Here is a 12,938-nt window from a genome sequence, read left to right on the forward strand (position 1 = left end):
TGTCATGCAATATTTTTCTTTAAATACTGACTTTTTTATGCGCTTATTCTGCAGTTCTTAAAGAATTCTATCAATTTCGATTAAGATATTATACTAAGAGAAAGGTAAATTTAATGTGGCAATCAATATAATTGTGTGTATGTTTTGTTTAATGGATAGATTGATATGCAAGTTATGCTTTCACACATATATACTGAAAAATTTGATGCCGAAATAAATGTATTGGTTAACAAAGTCGCATATGTGTTTCACCATTTAAAGAAATATTTTGTTATGGCAACATAAATTGATGATTTTCTGCGTAAGCTGAAATCTATTAAGTTCACCCTAATGGTCAATGAAAGGCAGGAAGTTGTTCAGGTTGAAAGTTCTAAGTTGGATAACTATAGTTATTTGACGAGATCTTAGAATGTAGAAGTTTTGATAGAGATTGGTCTGCAAAATTTAGTAATTGAGCTTGTTGAAAAAAATAAGAAACGAAGGATTTTGGAAGGAACTTCTACAAAAGCGTTATGGTTGAATGATCTAGAAAATATTGAGAAGAAACTAGATATAAGTGTTTAACTCATCTTTCGATCTTCTTACTGAAATATAATTTAAGTATATATAATTATAACTTACATGCATTTCAGGAAACAGAAAATGAAAAAAAACAAAACAAAAGAGGAGGCATAAGTGGATAGTAAGAAAGCAAAAGGAAGAACGGGTTCTAACGAGAAGGTTAAAGACTCTAGCCGTTTTATTTTTAATTCCTTGAGTTCAAAAATTAGTTTTTGTATATATTGAAGAAACAACGCGTTCACTGCTGTAAGATTGTCGATCTAATTCAGGTTTAGTCATAATCTACATAGATAACAATTAGTATGAATGATTCAACTTAGGAAAATAATAAACTCCTCAACGATAAATAAATTGAATTTAAACTAATAGTTCAACTAACAAATCTAGTATTGAAGAGATTATTGGTAAACATGGTTCTTTAATTGATCTATTGGTGAAAAAGTTTATTATGTGATTTAAAACTAGTACATAAATATTAAAAAAAATGAATATTCTATGATGTGAATTTATATAGAAATTAGTAGATTCGATTCAACATTGACAAGCTTAGCTAACAACCACACAAAATTGTTTCGTCAAAAGCAACACAAAAATGTTATAAATAAAAGAAAAAAATACCATTATGACAAAAATGTTATGAATGCTAACATTAACTACAAATTTTATTTTATAAATTTTTCAACTGATGCTTTAAATAAGGGAAATGCTAACCGGTGCCCCGGTGCACTGGTTAAGGATATGAAAAAAGAAATTATATAGTAATTAATGCATTGAAATTATGTAATTAATTTATAATAAAGTCAAAAACAGTTTTCTTTTATGGTAATAATTCCCTTTTATGGTATGCTTAAGCAGTGCCCCGGGAGCACTGGTTAGCAGGACCCTTTAAATAAAATAGAAGAAAGATGTTTTACTAACAAAAATGTTATAAATTCTAACATTAATATAATATTGTATGTTATAAATGAGGTATTAAATCAAAAGGAAAGAGAGTTGTTTTACTAACAAACATGTTATAAATCCTAACATTAACAAAACATTGTATGTTATAAATGTTGTAAATGAGATGTTAAATCAAAGAGAACAAGGGCATTTTGATAAAAATGCTAACAATAACAAAATATTTTATGTTATAACTGTTGTAAACGAGTAATCAAATAAAACATAAAAAATTTAGGTTAACTTCCTATAAATGTGGAGGAGGAGGCGGAGACAAAAGTTAAGCAAAACCTTGAAAGTTATTGCTTCTCTTTTAATGATAAAAGAGAAATAATCTGTTGAAGTGATTTGGGTTTTAACAATATGTGGCGTGCTTGGATGTGAGCATGAGTTTTTACAAATAATCTCTCAATGCTGCTGAATGGTTGTCAAACCCAATAAATTTACAACAAGAGAGGTCTTGAGTAGGGTGGCCCTTTAGCTTCTTTCCCTTTTTCTACTAGTTGCAAAGGCTTTAAGTATTTTGCGGTGGATAAAGTCTAACAGAAACGAAAGTCTAGTAATTTGCGGTGGCTAAAATATGTTGTAGTGTTTTTTTGTGAGGTAACAAAGTCCACCTCAAATTTACTGTTTCGGAGCTTTCTGTGCATGTGTGAGCTTTTACTATCTTATTTTTGTTTTAGTGTTAGAATTGAAATAAATAAATGGCATCAGGTTATCAATCGATCAAATTGTAGAAAATTATGTTATCAAGTTGATGATAAATTAATGTGTGAATCAAATGTTCTCATCTTTCATATACAAAATCACAAATATCAATATCATAAGTACATCTCATATATTTAAAGGTTGTAGAACTATTTGATATATTGGAATATGAGTAAGAACCTACAATTTCTAAATGCTTAATGTGTGTTAATTTCAGTGTCTAAGAAATGACAAATTCATGTCTCATTAAAAATTGAAAGAAAAAAAAAAAGAGAGGTACAAGATCCAAAGGCCATGTAATTTTGTTTGATAGTTTCTCCTTGAACGCTATGTGTTGTTTAAAATAGGCAAAATACCTCATTAGAAGATATTTTCGGATAGACCAAAACAGTAAAAAGAAAAAAGACCCCATCAAAAGATATCTTTGAATAAGCTAGGGGGTCTCAAAGCAATATGGGGGTGAAGAAAGTAATTGTCATTTAGTTTAAGTCATACTTGTCCCATAGCCCAACAAATGGTGGGTAGAGCCACAATTTGAAAGTGGCAAATGTTACTCCCACTTCCTTATTTCAATATAACCACCCCTTCATTTTTGCCAATCAAACTCTCTCTCTCTCTCTCTCTCTCTCTCTCTCTCTCTCTCTCTCTCTCTCTCTCTCTCTCTCTCTCTCTCTCTCTCCCACATTTTTGTAAGAACCACTTTTTAACTTTATAAAAATTGTCGAATCTGATAATAAGTGAATGTTTAGTGCGGCAAAAAACTGGTGATCATTGTGTATTGAGACATTCCATTTAGTGTGACAAAAAAATCACGAACGGGTCACCAAACACGTTGGCATGTATTGTAATTGCTTTACATTTTTTTTGGATAGATAGATCAAAATAGATATATGTTATTTGTAATTGCTCGAGTCTTTACCCACAATTTTTGTGGACGACGTTTTATTTTTTGTGCTAGATACCTACTCCATTTCATGGCACCATGTACACAAAATTCAAATGACTCAAAGTAGGTCACAATACAACCCTATTTGTTTCTTTAGGTGCAATATTCCAACAACAACAATGTTCTCGCATAGGCATGTGTGTGAGAGATCCTCATGATTATTTTGTTATGGCGGATAACGAATTGGATGCACATAAATTTTCAAGCAGTTGAATGTGAAGCTTTGAGTTTGTCACAATTTCTTCAATGAATTATAACTTCTTGTATGACGAATCATCTTTGAGATTGATTGTAAACAAGTTATCGATGATGTGCTAACTCCAACAACTTTTATGTTGTTTTTGCTAATTGCTACGCAATAAGAATTGTAGCGTGCTCATGTTTTGGTAAGAGTGTCTATCTCTTATGCTACTCATAGTGATTTTCATTATTCTTCTAATTGTATTTTTAATTTTCTTTGTAAGAATTGAGTTAACTTGATTTGAGTAAAAAAAACATAAGTAAAAGAAGAAATTAATGAAATGTAGATAAAGAAAAGGGGGAATTAGTCACTTTAGTCCCTGAATAGGAAATGAGTCGTCACTTTAGTCCCTGAATGCAGAAAAATTGCAAAATAGTCCTGAATGTAGATTATGTTAGTCAATTTAGTCCTGAATGCAGACTCCATTAGTCAATTTAGTCCCTAAATGTAGACTTCGTTAGTCACTTTAGTCCCTGAAATTGACCAACAAAGTCTACATTCAGGGACTGTTTTGCAATTTCTCTGCATTCAGGGACTAAAGTGACTATTCATTTCCTATTCAGGGACTAAAGTGACTAATTTCTATAAAGAAAAGTGTTTATTGCAAAGATTGAACTAGATGCAAACACAAGTGAGGGTCTACATAGAAAACAGAAATCCAAACATGTACATATAGTCTACAATCACATTACTACTAACCACCATTGGCTAACATGTTGTGGTCGTATATATTCTAAATAAATTTATTATATAAAACATATCAATACAGAAAACATGCGCACGTACAAACAAAGGATGATGAATTGTCGAATTTAATTCAGAAATTGGGGACCGAAAGAGAACGTGCACGTTGACAGTTACTTGCTAGCATTTTTGTGAGACATGTTAACGAGTATTTGGGTGCACACGTAATTTTCATGATAAACTCAGTTCTTTACCACATGGACCCGCCTTTGTACCTTGGATTCAAGAATGAGTGATTAATCTCATATCAAGTATAAATAAATGAGTTAAATGTTGAGTTTGTAAGACACGTGATCCATATATTTAATGTCTAAATGTTTTGAGTAGAGATGGTGTGTGTATGATCTCTCGGTAGTTATGGATTATTGATTTATTGTGTGTTGATCTCCGTGGTTATGGATTATTGATTTATTGTGTGTTGATCTCCTTCCGGATCCACAACAAGTGGTATTAGAACTCTGTTGGTTTGGCTTGGTAGGGGAGTGAGAGTCGATCTTGATGTTGGATCTTTTCATCTAAAGTTAGAAGTGACACATATAATGCCTTAAGATTTTAACTGGTGTAGTGACATTCTCATGATTGTCCTAGATGTTGGTTTATTGTTGGTCTCGATGCTCCTTCAAACTCTCAAACAAATATATTCACAAGTTATGAAACCAACCGAACTCTCTGGCTAGTGTTGATTCCTAATAAAGATCCGGTCACTTTTCTTGTACCAAAGAAAGATTCAATCACCTTAAATAAGTTGATTAAAGGTTTAAACTTCGACTTTATATATGTAGAAAAAATTAGGTTAAGAGGAGAGAAATCATGTTATGTGTCTAAAAAAAAGCAAATTATTAGTGTTATGTGTGACTCAAAATTGTATTGGAACCATATTCTACCGAAATTGCCCGACATATGAAGCAAATCGTGAGGCGTTTATAACAATAACAATATCATGTTGACCAAGTAGCCTTATAAATAGCAAAATTATAACAGGAAAACTGAGAGGCAATTGACATGGGTTCTGACTCTTATAATTAGCTGCCAATAAAATGTTGAGATTCTAGGGTTTATCAAAAGAGGAAATTCTTAGAAAGTCAAAGGCTAAGAATTGAGTGTTTTTGTGGTAGAATATTAGGTTGAGAAACACTTTACAAGCAACATCTTGGGAGAGTGGAAATCTTTGAATCTCTTGTTTATGAGAAGAGATTGTAAAAAAAAGAGTAGAAATTAGGGTTCATTGTTGAAATTAATTTCTTGTAACTCTTACATCTCGATAGTGGATTAAAGAGTTGCTTTCTCCTCAAACATAGATCAATTTGGATCAAACGAAGTAAATAAATTCTTCGTGTTTGTTCCTCTTCATTTATCCACGTTCCTTTATTAAATTGCAATTTTACTACACTCATAGAATGCTAATTTAATTGCTTGGACTGTTTGGTTTCTTAGTTGCAATTGATATTTGCCACACATGATTTTCTTGATGTGATTTATGATCGTTTTCAGATATATGGTGAGACATCAAAGACATAAATACCTAAAAAGAAGTCCAACGTATAACAAAGCTTGTGATCGGGCAAAGTTTCATTGGTGTGACCCATACAGTCACAAAGCTTTATTTTTTGGAGATTTTTTTATAAACACTTTTTTGGAATATCTTATATATTTTTCACAATCCTCTAATAATTACAATCTTTTATTTGTGGGAGGAAGAGAACATATCTTTAGAAATGAAGTCCAACAACTTTTATTGAATGTGTTTATTGAATGTGATATGACTTTTTTCTACAATATTAATGATTGAGATATGACTTCAACCTTAATTTAAAATTGAGAAATATCAACGAGTGTTTTAAGAGGACTCTTTAACAATCTTAAATAGTAGTAATTTTTTTATAAAAATTGTTGAATTTAATGTATTGAAATTTGCACTATTTAACTTTTTCAATAAATATTTTCTTAATTAAAAATCCTTAAAGAGTATCCTTATACCATCATTAGGAATAAGATCCTTTAAAATTGTATATGTTCCCAATTTTAGTTCATTGGTTTGGGTTGAAACACTATAAAGGAGTATCAAGAAGAAAAAGTTCATGATTCTATACATGCTAACAAATTTCTTTTCCTCCCAATCCAATAGCTAACATTGAGTATCTTGTGCCATTCTGCTAGGGTTTATCCCTAAAGGGCTGTTAGTATATACTGTTAATTTAATCCCCTTCCCTGCTTAATAAGTTTGTTCGTAATGGTTCTTATTTATTTTATTTTTTTGGTACAATAATGGTTCTTATTTTAATACTTGAATGAAGTTAATTTTTTTTGTTGCATAAAACAAACTACTACACCCTATATCCCAAAATAATATTTTTTTTTAATTATTATTTCACATATATTAAGAATAACTTCATTCAAATATTAAAAGTACAGCTATTGTGGAACGATGGAGTAACTTTTTTTTTATACAAGATCATTTAAAAAAACTCATATTTATTTTTATAAAAACAAGAAAAATGGAGAGAAAACCATGGTTAAATAGCTTTGTATAAAAGGAACTTTATTTTCTTTAATATTCTTTTTCATCGTCCTTGTCAAACTCAACCCACCTTTAATGGTCCCAGCCTCCAAGGGTCCATCCCTCTTGGCTAATGTTCGTGGTTCACCCTACAAAGATCATGACCTCTCTCTCCCTCTCCTTTTCTCTTTGCTTTAATTGGATTTTGTTTGCATGTATTTACTCTCATCTTAACCACGGCCTTCAATACTTTTTGGTCCATATTCCCACTTGTGATCAAAATTTAATACCCTCCAGATTACTACTATATCTTATCCACAAAATTTGATGTTGAAAAATATACACAGTTTCTTTTCACCTGAATAAATTTTAACAACTCATGAATTTTGTACATGGATATCTTAGAATTGAACTCCTTGCAGTTAGGGACCCATACCCTTACACAATCACCAGTTAAATCAAGATTGAATAGTTCATGTTTAAAACTTGATTTTTTATAGTAGTATTTAAAAAATGGTCATGCCAAGGGCATTTGTTAGGGAATAAAAAATAAAAATAATTGATAAGTTATATGAAGAAAAAGTTAATTTTAAAGTGTTGAATACATCATTTTCAAGATGAAACTTTCTCTTTAAATATTTTAACAAATGGTTTAAGTTAACATTTTTCTTAAAAAAAAGAAAAATTTGCATTGAAATCTGAAGTTGAAGATTTTCAGATCTCGATCCAATGATCAGTGATGTAGTGATTTCGTGAATGCATAAAACATTGAGTTCAGGAAATCCAAACTCAAAATCTTACTGGTCATAGTGATGCAAATTCTTTAAATTTTTTTATAGAAGTGACACAAATTCTTAATGTAATAAATTTGATTGGAACCAATATAACCATATATACAGTTTTCCTAAACAAAAACCACATATAGATGAATTTAGTTTAGAAGGATGGTCTCAAATTTATGCTTCAATATAATGCCACGCACACGTGGATAGCACCATACATACCATGCAATTTTTTGACCAAGAATAAAAGTAATCGCATAGGTGCAATGTATTATATTAGTATTAGTATACCTCAAAATCATTTAATTTGATAGTATGCTTTTAACCATTAATTTGACAATATGTTCATTTTTAATGCATACATGAAAAGAGTTATATATGATTGTTATATTTAACCAACTGCTCACATGAAAGCAAACAATTAGAATGGACAATCGACAATTAGAATATTTTCTATTAAATATATCAAAAAGGATTCAAAAATCGACAATGTGATCATAAGTCTATTTCAATTTATTGTTAAAAAAAAAGTCTACTTCAATTGAGAGGGAGTAATGTATGTCATTGGAGTTTTCTATTCACATGTAACTAAAGGTGCTTGGAATGTCTATTATTAATTAGGAAAAAAGAACAAAAACAAAAGAAAAGAAACATAGTTGCAAAACTCCAAGGGTTTGCATACACATGATGAATTGAAGCTTCAATAGAAAAAAAAAAAAACATGATCCTTGGTTATATGTTGCATTTTCAATGCATCAATCACATATCAATCTGCAGTACAATATTTACAAATTACAATAAATAGTACAAGTCTATATTTGTGTGATATATGTTGTGTCAGACTACAACACTAGAATAAGTTAAATATATTTTTAATCCTTATAAAATTTTAAATTTCTGTTTTTAGTTTATATAAATATTATATTCAACTTTTAGTTACTTTTCACAATATGATATTCTTTCAAATTTTTAAATAATTTTATGTGGACTTATATCATAGGCCTTAAATGTATATGAATAATTTGTTAATATATATATATATATATATATATATATATATATATATATATATATATATATATATATATATATATATTCAGATAAGGCCTTAATTTATTTTGATTTTTATAAAGACTAAAATTGTTGATAATTTTTTTTGTGAGGATTAAAAATCGAAGAAAAAACTTTATTGGGATGTTATGAAGATAGACACCAAGTCAATGACAGGGTGGTAGGACCTTAATGGCTATGATTAAGTGATGATGATGTCAAATTGGGGTCCTTTAAATTTGTTTTCTGCTCATAAGGGAGGAAAATGTCTAAATGAGTAACTTCAAAATCTACAGCATAATTTTGCTCAACTTCATTCTCCTTAGTCCCTACCTTACTTGGAATCTAATCTTCTCTAACCTTCTTTCTTTCCTTTCTTTCTCTTTCTCTCTCGTTTCCATATGCAATAATATAAACTACTCCATCACTACAACACTATTACACTAACAATGCCACAGCAGCATTCACATGAATCAAGTATGGGCTTCCACATGAACATGGACCCATGCATGGTTTTCTTTAGCCACTTGTACACTATCGACATCGTGATTATTAACACTTTATTGTTTACTACTATCCCTTATTTGTGTCTCAAAGCTATTAATTATTGCCAACCTAGATTTGGTCCTGGACTTTATGTGATTGTATGTATTTACCAATGATATATATGCTCGCTATGTTGTGACATATATATATATAGAACCATATAAACGATAATCATGACTACAATAATTGTTGTTGATCGGTATATAGCTTCTTGAAACCCCGGCATATATATATATATATATATATATATATATATATATATATATATATATATATATATCTACAATTCACATCCTAAAAGAAGGAAAAAAAATTCACATGCATCTAATAATATCTACCTTAAAAAATGACCTAACTAAAATTGTAAGGTTGAAGTCATTTTTGAAGATCCATATTGGAACGTCCCTTAAAAAATGATTTATTAGTTATGATATGAAGATGATAAAATTTATTGTAAGGTTGGAGACATATTCAATAAGAAAGTTGAATGAACATGGACATGATATGAAAATGATAAAATTTTATCTAATCATGTGATTGATACTGTACGTGATGAATTTTTAAAGAGTGTAATGTATGTGCGGACAAATTGACCTCTTTTAGGCCAAGTATTAATAGTAGGATTTGTTATGTTTGGTAAAAAATAGCGAATAATCCCCTAAAAAAAAAAATTTACCGAATAAGCTGGTTGATTGAGTCTATGGAATTTGATAAAATTAACTATTAACTATAATGGAGGTTTTTTTATTTTATTTAATTAAGATAAGAATAGTAAAGTTGAAAGAAAAAAAATGATAAGCTTTAAGCTATAAATTATTTGAAGAATCTTGATGGACAATTTCGCTAAGTGTACCAAATCATTTACAAGTAGTAAGTAGTAAGTAGATCATCTCCACATGGATTGTTGTTTCAACGCGACTTATTTAAAACAGAAAATAAAAACATTTAAATCAAGTAAGGAGAATAAATTAAGGGGGGAGTTTGCAAGTTTTATTTGATTGCGTAAAGCAGTAGTGAGTTAGTAACTTGGTTTGATTACATAATATTAGCCGCAGTTAGGATTATTCGAATCCCCTCTACTTCTTTGTTGGATTAAATACAAGTCAACATCCAGTTATAAGACAAGGGTTCTATTTAAGTTATGAGTTCGTGGGACAGTATGTCCCTCCAACTATAAAGTTTCATCTGCTAATCACTCCAAGGTTATACGTAACACTAAAGGGTGCGAGGTCGTCAATCCTACATGATTTAGTATGCCAACGTACAAAATATTAGAGTGATTCCTTACTCTCTCCGAGGTAACTGAAACATAAAAGAATTGAGATTCCTAAATTGTCATCTAAAGACTTCAACTTTGTCTATGAATCTTAGACGTTGATAACATACTATCTCTTACCTTAGTAGTTCTACAAACGGACAACCATATCCCGTCTACCTTACCATGGGGAGAAGAATAAAATTCAATATGCAACGTTCGGAAAAGAGTGTTTGCTTTATTTATAGGTTCAGACACCAACCCTAGGTATGTCACACTACCTAGGTCCAATGAAAGATTAAAACTTTGAAGTTATTGATGTTGTATACTGACCAGCTCCTTTGCATAAAAAAATTAAATAGAAATTATAACATAAATGAATAAAAGACTTGAAGTAAAAAGATCCAACAAACAAATAGATGTTCATCTTAGAATCCTATCCAATTAGGGTTTAGTTACTCATGACAACTAAAGACAAATTACAAAAGAAATAAAACATACCCTAGAGACTAAGGTTGAGGGGAGAGACTCCTCCCTTGAAGCTCATAACGCTCGCCTTTCTCTTGAACCGCTTCGTTCTGAATGAGATAAGTTGTATATATAGACTGCTTTCCAAGTAGATTTGGGGCTGGGGGTAGGCGCGCCTCACATGCACCTTCAACATTGCATTTTTGCACTCCTTTGGCGCATTTTTGACGATTTGCCTGTTTCCTACACATTTTTGCATGTTTCTTCATCTTTTTGAGTGTTTTCTCCCTTGAAATTTGTCTTGCGACTTAAAAATAGAATTTCTCCACTTTGTAATTTTTTCAAAGGCCTCTTGAATCTTCATCCACTGCCTTCCCATATCCCCGTAAGGTGCTTTGCGTTTTGCATGATTTTGCAATGAATTATATCAAAAACACCTAAGAACTGCTTGGTTTTGGAAAAACTATAATTACATGACTCGAAATGAAAACATTACAAAATGTCCCGTAAACCATAATCAATTGTTCTAAAACTCCTCTAATTTGGATCAAAACTTAACTAAAATGACTGAAAAATATGCTGAAAATAACGTAAGATAACACATCATCATATCAATTATGAGAAAAAATTATAACTCTTGAAAAATAGTTATCACCAAACATGACCATTATCTGGTGAGAAAACTATTCCCAATTTTATAGCTCAAAGAGTTCTTTCATATAATAGGAGTTTCCTTTCCAGTTTATACTCCGTTCGTCCCTTATTATAAGCTCTCTTGATCAATTTCACAAATATTAAAAAAAATTGATAGTGTAGGAAATGTGTCTATTTTCTATGTGAATATATATATAAAAAAAATATCCTTTGTTTATGTGTATTTAGTTTGACTTCTCATATTCCAAAAAAAGTCAATAGTATTAATTAGGGTTATATTTGAAAAAAAAAATAATAAATACATCTAATAATATTTTATGTAAGAGCTTATATATAGGGACGAGACTTTTTTTAAAGAGTGCTTATAATTAAAGATAGAGGGAATATAATTATTTCTTGGGTTTGGATTATACCTCAAAATCTTTTGTATTCTTCTTCATTTTAAATAATATTATTGTGTGTCTACAGTGATGCTAACTTATATATTTAGGATACCTTCCAACTATACTGATGTCTTTAATATATGTTTTAGACTAGGTCAACGCCCAATTCAGGTTATACCCGAGTTCGATTAGGATTTGAAGCCAAACAAGTTCATATCATGGACATGCTATATAGTTTCCATTTGATAGAGGTTCATGCCATCGATTTAGAGCGTTCATTCTGTATCCATTGTTGGAGCTCCCCTCAGATCATTACAAGTGTCCCTCAAAGACACTTGTCTAGATAAAGGCTTAACATCTAAAAACCTTACTTATTCCCTATAAATACTATGTACAACATTGGGTTAGATATCTCACTCTTTACCCTTTCATTTGCCCCACTCTCTTGAACCCTCACTGACTTGAGCGTCAAAACACGTGCAGGTACACCACCACCCCTTCAATGGAGAAAGACTGACAACATACTACATTGAACGAACGACGATCTCATCTCTCTACACACCGGATCTCAACCCACAGACCATCTTCCTGATCTTAAAGGATCAATATATATATATATATATATATATATATATATATATATATATAATCAATATAATAATTCAAGTCATCTGGAATCTGGGGTCGTTCTTCAACAAAATAATAAAATGCTTACCTAATTAAAATAATTATTCTTAATCAATTGCTAATCAACAATGGTCAAAACTTAGAATATATGAATCATACAGTACTTCAAAACCAAGGTCACTTTCACAATGAATACTACAAAACTGAGACATAAGGAAATTTCTATAGGTTGATTTGAGATCCATGTGTGGTTGGTCCAACCAAGGCCAAAATTTAAGGGAAACCGTGGCTTTCAGTTTCATTAAGTTTTCTCTTTCTCTTTTAAATAATGGAGTGAATCCCTCACTAATTCATTTTTAAATATTATATTGTGTTGTTAATTTGGTTTTATAAATTAATTTTTTTTAAAATGATATCTTATTTTGAAGGTTCTCAATCTCATTAATCCATCCGTTCAGACAATCAAAGTCCTAATGCTAGCAAATGTCTATTTAAAATAGCAAAAAATGAATTCTGTATGTTGGAAAAACAATTTTT

This window comes from Medicago sativa, chromosome 1, assembly GCF_051527215.1.
Source record: "Medicago sativa cultivar Bolivia chromosome 1, Bolivia_mono, whole genome shotgun sequence".
In the NCBI taxonomy this organism is placed as follows: Eukaryota; Viridiplantae; Streptophyta; class Magnoliopsida; order Fabales; family Fabaceae; genus Medicago; species Medicago sativa.